Genomic DNA, 15301 nt, shown 5'->3' on the forward strand with positions numbered 1-15301 from the left:
ATTCTTAAAAACTGTCCTGTTACTAATACTGCATAATATACTGTTTTATTAACTTATGCATTTCCTGTTCATTTTATTCCTCCTTAATTCTAAACAACTGGGAATAATGCTGGAATTTACAAAAGGAAAAAAATAGAGCCAGAAAGGAAAGGGGGGTTCATTTGCTCATAGTTTTTAAAGCCTATTATAAGTCTAGTGTTTTTGTTTTGTTTTGTTTTGTTTTTAAAGTAAGAAAGTTTTGGAAAATAAAGGAAGAAAACAGCCCTACATGTCTGCAGCATCTCCAAGTGATAAGGAAAGCGCTGATGTAGGAGGAACTGAAGCTGTCTCACCTTACCTCTGCTTTTCAATCCACCTGCCTCCCCAGGCACAGAGGTGCCCACACCCTGAATCACCGAAAGAGAATCTGGCCAGGCAGGTTCCACAGCTGTAAGAACATTTGTTTGCACAAAGAATTTTCATTTCCTGCCAAAGGAGTTCTTGAGGTTTTTGGCAAACATCACACCACTTTAATTTCCTTTTATGGAAAAAGAGCCTTAAGTCTAGTCTGATCTTAGATGTACCTTCTCCTTCCCAACCCCAAGCTTCATCCTCATCCAACCCCACATGACATTTTAAACAGCTTCAATTTTCTTAGAGTGAAATGGTAGCCATCTCCCTGATTTGATAGTTTCAGGTATGGAGCCTGAATTGTGGGTATTGTAGTTCTCTTGCCTTCCAGCGTTTCTGGTTGGGCAGCATCTGTGTCACGTTGGTAGGTATTTGAATCCCAGGTTGCTCTGTCAGGAAGAGTGCTGGTGCTCTTGGATCGCGGAGACAGGCATGTGCCTAAGCTGAAGAAACCTGGACTCATATCCACAGATGTAAGTGTTACTTTTAAAACATAATATTCCTTGCATTGTTGATGTGTGCTACACACCGGGAAGTTCATGATTTTCAGAACCATTAACTAATGGACTGGTTCTTCTTTTATAAGCACTGCTTGAAAAAAAAAACTGGGAGGTAACTTATTCAAAATACTTGTGGGACAGAGTTAGGACAACACTTTGAGGTATGGTTTAAAATAGCTTGTTTTTAAGAGAAGGAACAGGAGTAACATGAAAAGCAAGTTGTAGAACAAAAACAAACAAACAACAATACCTAACTTTAACCTGGATTAACATTTGCTTAAAAGCCTCTGAAAATACTCTTTCAAAGAGCATCTGATTTTGATGTGTTGAAAAGATTGAGCTTTGGAATTAGGTGGAGATGGTTTGACCCAAAGTAACGGGGTGTTTCATGCTATGAAGCCTCAGTTTCCTTATCTGTAAAGTGCACATAGTCTATCACATATCATCACATTATTCTTAACACATGCTAGGCAGTACCTGATAGAGGTGATTTAACCTCATCAAACTTAAGCGTTAATTAAGCTTTAGAAACTGATCAAAGAGACAAATAAATATATATATTTACTCACATAAGATAGCTAGATCAGTCAGTTTCAGAAACATAGAAAATAGAATGGTGGTTGCCAGGGTCTGGGAAAGAGAGGAAGCAGGCATTATTTTTTATGGGTGTAGAGTATAAGTTTTGCGCAATGGAACCATTCTGGAGATGGTTTCCATAACTGTGGCATTTGCTTGATGATACTGTACTTTATAAATAGTTAGGGTGGTGTTGTTACATTATGGTTTCCCACAATGAAATGACCAAAAGGAATGCAGTAAAACTCACAATGCTATCTGCTTATTAAGGTTCTTTGATTCCTTAAAGCGCATCTGAACCTGTATTCATTGTGCCCAATTTCAGGTAACTATTGAGTTGATGAGGCTAGGGTATTGTGTCTCCATCAGAATAGCTAAGAACTGATGGTGATGTACTTTAGCCACGTTTTTAAAGGTATCTGGATCTTAGTGGTTATCATTTTATGCCCTCCTTTACATAACTACATTATTTGCTTTAATTCATAATGATGAATTTTTCAGAATTTCCTAGGTAGAGTATAGAATGTACCAATTATGAAGTTCTGTTAATTAATACAATGGACATGGAAGCTGTAGTTAAACAATTCATTTATAACACTTACATCAAATGCATTGTTTATTTCTGTTTCTCACCTTCCCTGTAGCTAATTTTTAAGCAGAATATTTTTACCTGCCTGTGTCTTAGAAATAATTAAGAATATTAAACCAAAGCTTGCAAAAGTCATCTTGTGTTACATGTACTAGCTAGTTTGAAGGATAACATAGTTTGAAATTATATTGAAATTGAATATATGGTTATTTAATTTTTAGTAAGTCTTTTCTCAAAAGACCCTGGTATGGTCTCCTATATGTTACTAATAGAAGTGACCTATGATTTGGTTTCTGGAAAAAGTCTCATCTATTTGTTTAATAAATATATCTAGAACTGCTTCCGTGAGTTCCACCAGGGTTAGGCCTGGAGACCACAAGAATGTCTTAGGTAAGCCTTATCTATTCCACAAGACTCTACTCAAAATAATTAGCAGGAGAAGGGGCTCACCTATTAGTTACCTGGGATACTCAGGGAGTCACTACTGCTGATCCCTCCCCATAGAAAGTGTGATGGTGAGAATCATAGGATTACAAAGCAGCCTCTATAAGTCTTTATTTTGAATTGAAGGCAATGGAGGCTAGAAAAGTGAATGTGTGTAGGTGTCATTCAAAAGTGGATGCCATTGGAAGTAACAGTAACAGTGTAATACACTTTCAGAGGGCACTGAGGAAAGTGGTGGACCTTTAACTGGTCTAGAAGAATGGACAACGATGATCTCTCCAGAGAAAGATGGTGAGATTATTGCATGCACAGTAGCAGTTTCAAGACTGTATACATGAAATTATTTTAGGCAACATATAGGCTAGAGAATCATCACCATTGAAATATCAGACTTAGAAAGCTGCTATTTTCTAACATATCACACTATCTCAGGATAAATTTTTTTATTTGAAAATTCTTCTAATACTTGTTTTATCTTTATTCATAACACCACCAGAATACGCAATAGATTTTATCAGGTGAAAAGTAATTCAATTACTCTTTTAAAATAACATTCATTTATAGGTATTGATTATTTATTGCACATATATTAAAAACATAACATTTTAATGTTATAAGTTAACCTTTAAAACATTTATCTGAATTTAAAATAATAGTGGATTTACAGGCATATTAAATGAGAATATTGCTTGTATGGTAATTGGCAACAAGTCTGAGAAATGAATACTAAAGTTAGTTGAATTCTGAAATAGGAAAAAACTTAAACATAAAAATCTGGCATTTTCTATGTGTTTTGGGAAAGAAGGAATGTTGAGTATTCTATGGAGAGGCCAGTGGGAGATTTGGGACAATAGCTCTGAAATCGGATTGACTATGGAAACTTTAAAGAGATGTGGACTTCTAGATAACAGAGTATTCAAAATTGTCCTGACTCAGTGACTTAGGAACATTGTCTTAGAAGTATCTTAGGAGCCTTGCATTCCTCAGCAGATGCATCCAGGAGATAGCATGCAGGTGAGCTGGGGAATAGATGGCAGAGATATAATGGAACTCATGAAAACAGACTGGCAATTTAAGCATGGATAAAAAGGAGTCCAACAGATAAGGAGAGCGGCACAGGTGTGTATATATACATGTACACTGAGATGTACATACATGTGAAGGTTAGGCATTGGTGGCAGTTTTCTGCCTTTATCACACTTTCTTCCTTATTTTTTGACACTAAGTTTCTTATTGAACCTGGTGTTCACTGATTTGGATCTAATAGGTAAAGTCCTTAATGTACAAGCACAAAAACTTGTTTCACAGTAAAGACCTGTTTGGGATGCAGAGACATGCAGATCCCCAGAGCTTATTGGCAAACGGTCTAGCTAAATCAGTATACACATGTACCTGTGCACACTACCTCCCCGCAACACACACTCATAGAGAAATGAGGGTATAATCAATCCATAAGAATGTTGAACAATAATGACAAAGCTTGAATCAATCTTGAAAGCTTAAAAGAGAATGACTAACACTGTAGGCCATTGGAAATTGAGAAAAATAAATCTGTAAGCTGAAAGGGAAACTACAGTGTTCATCAAGAGAAAAGGGTAGTTACAGTGCAGTCAGAGCATGGCAGGAACAGTGAATGCCACCCATAAGAACAAGACCTAGCCTATTCTTCACCCCATCCCACTGAGGCTTTTGGGGAAGAAAACTGAAAAAAAAATCCTCCAGGTGTATAGAGATATTGGAAGCTGGTGAAAAGACACAACTTTATCTAATGACTGACTTTCTCCTGGGGTTCTCTCTTGATTACTTTGACTACCTTGCTCAGAGGTATTTGATGCTTCAATATCCAGGATAAATAAAGATTTATTTCTCAGAACACATAGGAATGTTTTCATCTCTAGCCAAGAGATGGGGTGGGTTTTGTTGTTGCTATTGGTGGTGGTAGATTTTTTTGTTTTGTTTTGCTTTGGTTTGGTTTTGGTTTTTATAGGAACAATAGAGGAATTTTGTATATTTCCTTTTTCAAATAGAGAAAGAAATTAATTCAAATGTTTCTTTAAATCATAAGCTATTTGAAGATAGCCATCACAAAGACTTGTATATTTAAGTACCAGATTCAGAAAAGAATAACATTAAAAATTTAAAAACAATATTTCTTAATCTTGATCCTCCCCAAACTCAAGGATCATACTATACTGTGTGTAGACCCTGCAGAGTGTATATGTATATGAATATTTCATTAGTTAATGTATTTATTTACTTTGCATCCGGATTGCAACTTCCCCTCTCTCCTTCCCAAGCAGTCCTTCCCTCTTCTCCCATCTCCCTCTCTCCCTTTTCTTTATAGAAGGAAAGGATATCAGCTCACCTTGGTATACCAAGTTTCATCTTCTTTTATTGAGACTAGACAAGGCAGCCCAGTTAGGGGAAAGGGATCCAAAGGTAGAAAACAGAGTTAAAGACTGTCCATGTTCCTGGTGTTAGGGGTCCCACATGAAGACCAAGCTACATATCTGTTACATATGAGTAAAGTATATTTTTACCTTATATTTTTAAAAAGTTTTATTCTTTCCACTGCCATATGGGCATATCTATAGGTGATATATAGATTGCCTTGGATACTTGGGCATTGTGCACAGACATTAAAGTATATATAATTCATATATAACTCCCTCTTTGCTCTCAACATACATTTTGAGATCAATTGGGTTGATCCATACAGAATGACCTATTAATTCCCACAGCTTCATTTTGTTATAATGCATAAAACTGTAAGATACTCTACCACATTTTCTTACAAACTTCAGAATTAGACTAGATAGTTTCTAGGAATGGATTTGTTGCACCAGAGGTATATTTGTCTCTTTTATGAGATACTGAAAACTGTTCCAACATGTTTATACCATGTTTATACTCTTTCCCCAGCCAAAATCAGACTTCCTGTTTTTTTTCCCATTATGGAGAAGTTTGTTGATAAAATTGGAACAAATAATCTTCCTGGATATAAGAAAAGTGAAGCACTCCTGTCATCTTGGAGATTCTGACAATTTTGGAACATTCCAATCTCTAAAATATGGTGAACAATTTCATTTTAAATTATCTATATTATTAGCTGATGGTGCAAGACATTGTCTGACTTTTCTTTTAAATGACATTAGTTTTGTTATAATTCAATTAATAGAAATTGTGATATTGATAATAAGGCCTAAGAGTATTAGAATATTTTCACAGGCCAAATAATGTATTAAATGCTTTATTTCGCTTACATTAAATTTTGAGGATCAGATGATAGTTTATTTTTTAGATAAATCAAAAAGGCATCCTTGAAGGATTCAAATAAGCTCATGTTTTTTTACTAAACTGAGTAGAGTTTAAGTTTACCTTCATGTGGATCCCCTAACTAGAACAGGGGTTATCCCTAAAGTTCCTGTCTGTCTGGAGCCTAACTGGGCTGCCTTGTCAGGTCTCAGTGAGATCTAACTATGTAGAGACTTGATGTGCCAGCATGTGGAGATACCCACAGGGGCCTTCACTCTTTGAGAGGAGTGGAAGGAACTGTGTGTGGGGGCCTGGAATGAGGGGAGCAATCAGAATGTAAAGTGAATAAATAAATTCATTAATTAAAAAAAGTTTGTCTAGTAAATACCAGATCTTATGTTTACAATTTGACCAAACTTTACAAAACTTTGTATACTTGAGAGAGGAAATTAAAGGGGTAAAAAACTTGGAGGGGATAGCTTTTAGACAATGTGGACAGCAAATCTCTAGCTGGAAAAGTTAAGTAATTTATTCAAACATTAATTCAACAAATAATTTTGAACATATACTATATAAGAGCTGAGCTATTTTGAAATATAGCAGTTATTAAGAAATATGGCACCTCTCCTTACTGATAAAAAAGCTTGGGATGGAGTATTCAGGAAGAAAAAAACCCAAAAGAACAAAGGAAAATGATGGAAAAGGTGGGTGGCCATAATGTGAAGGCTTTTCAGGTCATAATGTACACCTTTCACTGAGGTCTGAAAGAATATATGTAAGTTATATGGCAGCAACCATTATTTATTCATTCAATATTTATTGTACCTGTAGCTTGCTTAGTACTGAGGATGGAGGAAGTAAGGCACTTATCATGAAATAGAAGCGACAAAGAAAGTATAAAATGTATAATGAAATATGAAAATGAAGTCATGGGTTTACATCAGAGGCCAGTGGAGGGAAGAGCATGTAGGAGATATGCCACAGTGTTTTGAGGTGGTTGGATATCTTTTTAATATTTTTAAATTTTAATATATAAGTGCACCCTGTTGGTCCATTTGGTTTCTTGCATATGTATGATTTTAGGCTGACCACTTGGTATTGGATAACAAATTAGGTCATTCATCCCTAGGGAAAACTTTCTTTAGTGCTCGGCATTCCTTAGTTGTCTGTAGGTCTTAGTTTGTGGGTGGGGCCTATGCTTCTATGTTAATAGGTATTTTACTTGTTCAGGACAGTTTAGGCAGTCTTTTTTTTTTTTTTTTTTTTTTGAGGTATTGTGGATGAAGCTTCCCCACCATTTTTAAAAGCCTCAATTTCACAGCAGATTTCCTGGCCCTTGACTTTTATAATCTTTTTTGCTTCTTCATCTGAGATGTTCTCTGGACCTTACAAGAGTTTCGTTGTAGACATACCAAATGGATAAGGAACTCCTTGGTCAACTGTGTTCTGCATTTTTGGACAGGAATGTTTTTTGTAATGGTCTCTATTTATAGCAAAAAGAAGTTTCTTTGATGAGTGATGAGAGGTACATTTATTAGTGGATATATGGATAAATATTTAGAATGCAATTAGGAATTATACTGGTTTAGTAAAGTGGTTCTCCTTTAAGACCAATGGTTTCAGTATCCCTAGGTAGTAGGCTAGAGGATCAGGTATGATTTCCCTCCTGGTAAGAGAGTCTGGAATCCAATTAGAGAGCTGTTGGTTACTATCAAGTTAAGAGCACCACTATGAGAGGTCTTTGTTGTGGTTCACAGGTATCATGCCTGGTTGTTTTCCTTCCTCGAAAGCACTTCAGTTACTATGAAAGCTAGTCCTCAGAGAGTTTTTCAGTTCAGATCTGTTTCACATTCTCCAAGTCCTGTGTCCAAAGGACATAGTATCTTTATCAATAGGGACTTATCTTCACCATCTGGGAGGCAACCAAAGGCAACAGTAATTGCCCATATTGTTTTAGAAGTCTGATAAACTCCACTGACCAGGATATTGGATATTCTTAAAGAAGATAGATTTAGCATTTTATAAAAATATATAGTTTTTTTTCTTTCTGATTTAAAGGTCTTTTCTGCTTACTGTAATAAATTTAAGGATCATATTCATATTACTTTTAAGTTTGTGTGTCTGTGTATTAGTCTGGTTGTACCTAAAGTAGATATTCAGAATGGCAATTCACAAAAAGGTTGTGTGGCCTTTATGTCTCACTTATTATACATTACTAATTGTTATATCACTGTTACATGTTATTCTACAACAAAATTCAGATTAAGGGCAGTTGAGGATATATTGCAACTATTTCTTAAGAACAATGTAGACCCTTTCCAAAAGATGTGACATTAGTGATGGAGTATGATGGGAGTGATACCAACTACTTAGAAATTAGTAGATTGAGAACAATGCCTGAAGGGCAGGGAGGGGTCAAATTGATTCTGGATGACCTCATTCTTTCTCATATGGGTATCTTATTGGGTGGGTAATAGTGTGTTTGTTTCTTTAGATAGGAAGACAGGAGCAACAGGTTTTTGGAGAAGGACTATAAGTGATTTGAGTCCAGGCTGGTAGACTTTGACATTCTGTGGTTTTTCACACAAGGAAGTAACTGGGCAGATATATGAGTCAGCAGTGTAAATGGGTTATACCTGGATATAGAATCAGCAGACCTTAGGTATAGCTGCCATCATTGTTATAATTGTCTTTTCCAGTTGGTGCCTGTGACAAAGCAACAGCCAAAGAAAGTTAAGAATGAATAAGAAAGGCCAAAGAAGTAGGGGGAAATCCCACTTAGAAGAGAGTCAGTGAACAAAACAGGGGAACTTTTAAAGAATGGAGAAGTTGGAAGTGTGTGTCACAGAGAGGTCAATGAAGAATGAATGATGCCCTATTAAGTGTCATTGTTAGTTTTATCCAGAGCCATTTCTCCAGTGTTTCAGGGACAGGCATCAGATGACATAGGACTTGTGTTTCAGGAAAATTACATTTGGGCAATATGTAGAATGCCTTGCAAAAGAAAAAAATTAAGTGACAAACTAATTTAATGAAGAGGGTTATAGAAGGTGACAATAAAGACTAACCCAGAGCAGAGATTAAGGCATTAACAGAAAGAGACTAAGGCAGTTGGATATGTTGACTTGATGTCTTTGATATATGAAGAAGACGGCTGAAGTTAAGGGAGCACAAGATTTTAGTTGGGAATAAATGTGAAGATTGTAAAATAGTGAACAAAAGCAGTGTGATGGTGGAAATTTGAAAAGGAGAGCTGTTGTTTGAAGTTTATTTGGAGGTGAACACCAATTTGGAGGTGTGAGCACCAATCTCAGAGAGATACCTTGCAGGTGAATGTCAAGGTTCCGCAGCTCAGGGAAGGTATTTAGGTGAAATATTAATAAACTTCTCCTGTAAAAGCTGAGATTTGGAAGGAGGAAAAAGGCTGGAATACTTCAAGGATATTGATGAACATGAGAAGAGAAGAAATAAGACAACCTTTAGAAATAGCTAAATAAATATGTAATAGAGAAGAACCTACTGGAATGAACAGAGAAGGAATGATCAAGTAACAGCAGTAAAATCATGGAAACCTTAGCTCAAGAAATCAGAAGATGAGAGAACATTAGACATCCAAGGTTAAGGCCAAATCAGACAACAATCACAGAGAAGCAGGAAGAGAACCAAGCAGATAATCTGGGCTTCTTCCAGTTCTCTCTTATTGGGAAAGCTATGTGATACTGTGATTTATATCTTCTCCAAGTAAATTTTTTTCAATTTCTCTGTTTTTGTACATGCTATTAAATATTTACTGTAGATTTTGTAAAATGTACTTAAATGAATCCATAGGAAACATTTTATGAATTGGCAACATTGCCTAAAAATGACCTGCTTGGACACTATGAAAATTCATATATCTCTTGCAATTTTCAAGAAAATAAACTTTATTGATGTCAGAAGTAGTATTGATGCATATATTAAAATGCATCTGTTGAAAATTGCTCCTTAATAAGCCTAGCATAAATTGAATTCTAGGATCTACACATTAGAATGATGGGGAGAACCTCTTAACTCTTCTATGACTAGAATAGGGAGCTTTCATTAGTGCTTGCATCTTACTAAGTTGGTCATTCTCTTTTTGGATAATTTCAATAAGCAGAAAAAAGTAGCAGCTATTATTTGCTGTTAATATAAATAATTCAATCTAGTTTTTAAGTACAATGGTTAAACTTTCTTACTGTCATGTTACTTATGAAGTTATATGATGCACAGTTTGTGTTAGAATACTGCTCATGTTTCAACCTATTTTCTTTAATTCGTGTATAAAGAAAGAGTTGTAGATCATCTGTTTACTGGAAAACACCAAGCCCCTTGTTCACTCAGAGTTTTAGAGGTTGGTTTAATTAACTAATTGGCTGATTACGTGCTTTTTACTTTGACTTGGGTTGAAGCTCCAATGTCTTAGGCTGCCAGAACTGAAAAACAAATGCTGGGAATATTGTGCAAAGATAAAGACTTTTAATAAATCAAACTAAAACACAGCAGGCAAATATAGGCTTCAATATATTTCCCAATATCCATGTAAGGATAATAAAAGTATGTTGTTGGGCCAGTGAGATGGTTCAGGAGGTAAGTAAGGATGCTTGTTGTTGTCAAGCCTTACAATCTGAATTCAAGTGTCAAGACCTACATGGTAGAAAAACAGAACCAGTTCCAGTAACTTGTCTTCTGAATGTGGGCAGTGGCATGTGTACATTCACTTGTATGTATACATATCACATAAACACATAGACACAAAATCAATAAATAAAATGTGAAAAAAATTCAATGTTGTTTTGTACTCTTAGGTGTGAAACCCAAGCCCCTGCACATACCTGGCAGGAACTCTACCATTCATCCCTGAATATAAAGTAATTCTTACAAACAAAGCAATTCCACAGAGTATAGAAGTATATACATGCTCATATTTTATGTCTTAATATACAAATGCAGCATTTCTAGCTTCCAATAGTTTACTCATGATATTTTCTGATAGAATCCTCTTGCTTATGAGGCATACCTTTCCTAAACCATGCTGATCATGCATGTTCCAGTATCTGATGATAATTATCAGAGAGCCAATTTTGATCTGTATTGATTAGTTTTGCACAGAAACACAATGTAAATGGGGTGAGGATTATCTAAGAGTCAAAGACAATTGATTTCAGATACCTTAAAGAAATCTGGCAAAAAATCCCAGCGGGGAACATTTTCATAGCATTTAAACTGAATTCTACCTGCAACTAAACCAAAAGTGTGAACAGACATTAGGAATTTGTGAGAGTGATTTAGAAAGTTATTTCAGTCCTGATAGAGATAAAGTAATCTGTTCTCTCATGTCAACCTAGAGGATGGGGCTTCCTGTGTTTCTTTGCTAGCAATCAGAGCTCTAGGAGGCTTAAGAACTGAATGCCTCAGCTACTTCACAAACATGGCTGAAAAGTTTCTGTGGATCTCCTGAAATGTGGGTATGGGGACATATAGGACACACACACCACCACTACACATTAACAGTGGCATTGACAGTGATAAACATCAGCCAGGTCCATAATAGAGAACCAAAGGCAAATTTGTTTTTTGTTAGAGACACGGTCTCTCTAGCTGTCCTAGAGATCACTATGAAGACCAGGCTGGCCTTGAACTTATAGAGTACACCTGCCTCTGCCTTGTGATGGAATTCACCACTATGTCTGGTCTCAAAGACAGCTCAAAATTATTCTAGTAGAATACAAATGTTTTGCTATGGTTCTTCGCCACCTTCCTTATTCTCGAAATGGAGCCACCATTATTCCAGCAACTCGAGGCTGGGTGATAGTAGAGGAGTGGTAGGCAAGAGAAGAAGCAGAATGTACCCTCTTCCCAATTCCCCAAAGGCTATAGACCCATATAATGATGAGGCTGATCTATACCAGGAGCTTATATACTGATGGAAACTTTCATTAAAGGCAGGCAGATAAAGGTGAAAAAAATCCACATTAGTCTCCTTGCAAATTGGAAAGGAAAACATTTTTATCTAGTAGTTCCTAACTTGTTTATATTCATCAGAAGGTAAATATTAATCAGATAGAACCTCATCCTGTCTACTATCCAATAATTGTGTCTTCAGAAACATGCTATTAGCTCAATGTCTTAGCGGGTAGGCATGGTTATCTTCTTTGTCAACTTGATTGGCTTTGGAATCCCATGGGAGCTGGTGAGGTAAACCTCTGTTGTCGTCAGTAAAGGTGTTGTTTGTTTTTTGTATGTTTGTTTGTTTTTCAGAGAGAGAGCTGTGACAGAAATAAACCCTTTTCCCCTCAAGTTGTTTTTGTCAGTGTACTTTAATATAGAAACAGTAAAAGAAACAAGACAGTTATCCTTTACAAATGAAATTAATCATGGAAAAAAATGTTGCTTCATAGTAAGAATTCCACACTATGAAGTAAACTTCTTCATTTAAGGGGAAGGGAAAGTAGCAGGAGTCAGTGGGAAGAAAGTAAAAGGCAGGCATGGGGATACAGCACTATAATCTCAGCATTAGGAAGGCTAATAAGGTAAGGGAAAATGAGTGCCAGTCATGGCGACAAGTTGAATTCAAGGCTCTCCTTGGTTGATGAGATTCTTTCACAAGAAAAGGTGGTTAATTTACTGTACTTGGGATGTAAAACCTGCTTTCTGTCCAAGAAGACCGGTTGAATCTACCTTATCAATTTCCCCCACCATATGAGTCTACAGCCATTTTGGAGTTTAGAAGAGGTACTGACTATTTTTTTTCTTGCCTACCACACCTCTCCTATAACCCAGCTTCTAGCTGCTGGAGTATTGATAGCTCCACAGTCTGAGGATAAAGAAGGTGGACGAAACAGAACACTTGTATTCTACTTGAATATTTGGAAGTTGCCTTAGGCCCTTAGTTAGGCAGGTAGGCATAAGTCAGCTTTTTTTGGATGCAGAATGTTAGTGAAAATACAGTAGTGTTGAATGGGCACTGGACTTATCAGAATGGATGCTGGGTAGAATATGGAACATGACTACTCCTACTAGACATCCATTTTGCCTGGAAACAAAAGATAAACAGGAAATTATTTCCTGGACCTTGTGAAATTCCATTAGTGTATTGTACCCATGTTTCCTAGGTTGGGTTGGCCAGAGATGGCTTAAGAGTCTGAAGCTGTGCTCATGGAAATGTTTTCCCTGGATCAAGCAAAAAGAAAATTCACTTCTGAGTGTTGATACATTGCTTCAGCTCCCCTCTTATGCAACAACACTGCTTGATTTCTTACATCTTGGGCTAAATCTGGGTATTTGCTAAACTCAAAATTCCCTGTAATTAACCTATGCACTCTTGCCTGTAGCAATTTGACAACAATTTCCTTTCTCTTCCAGGATTTGTTGTTGTGAGCTGTAAGTTGGTCGAGACGACCAATACAAAAGGTCTTTTGTTAACCTCTCATTTCTTTGGATGTCATGGGGTGTTTTTCCAGTGTTTATTAGTTTGAACTGTAACTTCACACTGTTTGCTAATGGGAGAGGCATTTTCTTCTGTAGCTATTTCTTATAAGCTATTGAATGAGTGTGTAACATGTGTAGCTGCATGTGTTTGCATATGTAGGATGTGGGCACTGGGTTTTCTTTGTTCCGTTTGTTGTTCATGACTGCACAGGCAAACTCATTGCATCTTTAAAGCTAAGTTTACATTGGTCTCTTTCTTTTATGAAAATTTTTATAACTCATTACTTTCTTCTTGATTCATCTAGACCATTTAATTTGAGTTGCATTTGTCTTATAAAGCTTAAAAATGTCTATTTTAATTTTTTAAAAACAAAGCAAGGAGCCAGATTGAAGGCAAATCCCTGGTATCATTTCTGAGTGAATCTCTGTACTATGTCTCATCTGTGTGAATGAGCACCTTTTAATCAGTGCTGGGGGTTTGGTTCTCATAGTATTAAAAGATCTGTTTTCTCTCCTACTTAATTTGAGGAATTTTACTTATTCCTTTAGAAGAAATTCTTTCTCGATAATTATGGAACGATCTCTTTGGTGTTGTCACATGTGTAGTTAGAACAAGGTTGTTCAGGAATGGAACGCTGACATCAGACTAAGTGGATACCAAAGTGTCCATTTTGCTAGGCAAGGCCAAGGGTGGCCATCTGGGATCTCTCTGGCATCATCTAAGCTGATCTTCTGCCTCAAACACTACCCTCACTCTCCCAGGGCAGCATGTCTTTTGCTTTAGATAACTGTTCTGATGGTACCTACATTCTCCATGAGAAATTGCTAGGAGAAGGTTTATATGAGAATCTGTTTTCTCCTTTAGCAACTAATAATTTTCCCTTCTATTCACAGATTTCTTGTACAAGCCTTTATACAAGCTGCATAATATTTCAACATCTCAATGTTTTAGGTGCACGTGGTGCAAATAACATTGGTTGCTTCTCTTCTAAGACACTCTTGAGGACTAATAGCACAAGTGTAAGATGTTAGACACTCCTTAAATTCAAATTACTATGATTTAGCCACCCTTGCTTTCTAATGTCACCCAAGAAGTAGCCCTGACAGAGGATTTGGCATCAATAGTGAGCTTTGCAATGAAAAAGGGTTTTACAGTGCCTGCCCATTTAGACAACTTCTTTTTCTGTAGTCTCAACATCACATTTATGTGGAGAAAGGATTTGTTAAATGCTTTCAGTAGTATTCTCTTTTTCATTTACTCCTCATTGTTTTACCTATTCAAACATTATTATTTTATCCTTGTAGAGTCTTTAACTTAAAGAGTTCATCCTGTGTCCTTGCTGGGCATCAATTAAAGAAGAGGCTCTTGGTCCTGTGAAGGCGCAATGCCCAAGTGTAGGGAAATTTGAGGGTGCGGAGGTGGGAGTAGGTGGGTGGGGACACACCATCATAGAAGCAGGGGATGCGATAGAGGGTTTCTGGAGGGGGGGGAGAAATTGGGATAAGCAATTGAAAGGTAAATAAATAAAATATCCAATAATAATAATAATAAAGAGTTCATCCTGTGGCCAGTCTATCAGGATTTGTGGGATTTATTATTTTGACTAAATTAATTGTATAGAATGTATATAATTTGCCTATATGCATTGCTATCCTAAAAGAAAGTTAGTACTGGGGACCATGTAAGGGAGGTTGAGTGAAATCTAACTTACTGCAAGCCAGCTTTAGAAGCTTATCAAGTCACAACTGGGTAATCAAAGGGTGGAGTCTGTACAGAATATTTACTGATATGGATAAACCTGATATGCCTAAATTGGCCTATGTGTCACCTTTCTTCCCTTTCACCCACTAGGTGACTGACTACCTTTAAGCTCTCTTCCTGGACTGTGCTACTCTCTTCATTGTTTACATTATGAGCAGGCATAATAGGCTTGGCTCTTTATCCTTCTGAAGGTCTCATGCTGCCTTTGCATTTGATGCCTAGTGCTGTTCAGACAGCTCATGGGACTTTTCTCAAATACTAGTTTAATTAGTGCAGAGTTTCTCCAGCCTCAGAGAAAAGGACTCAGACATTGCTTTGATGGGCATGTCTAACACA

The 15301-nt window shown here is 36.6% G+C and overlaps 1 protein-coding gene across 1 annotated transcript in view; it reads left to right on the plus strand.

The window, feature by feature from the left end:
* Positions 1–784: 784 nt before the first annotated feature.
* The window catches only part of Macc1 (MET transcriptional regulator MACC1), a 72148-nt gene continuing 57631 nt past the window's right edge, over positions 785–15301 (plus strand). The window contains exon 1 of the mRNA XM_021178531.3: positions 785–863. The gene's annotated coding sequence lies outside the window, so the exon portion shown is untranslated. The remainder of the gene's footprint in view (positions 864–15301) is intronic.

Source organism: Mus caroli, unplaced genomic scaffold (genome assembly GCF_978045245.1).
Source record: "Mus caroli unplaced genomic scaffold, Mus_caroli_1 scaffold_14, whole genome shotgun sequence".
Classification (NCBI taxonomy): Eukaryota; Metazoa; Chordata; class Mammalia; order Rodentia; family Muridae; genus Mus; species Mus caroli.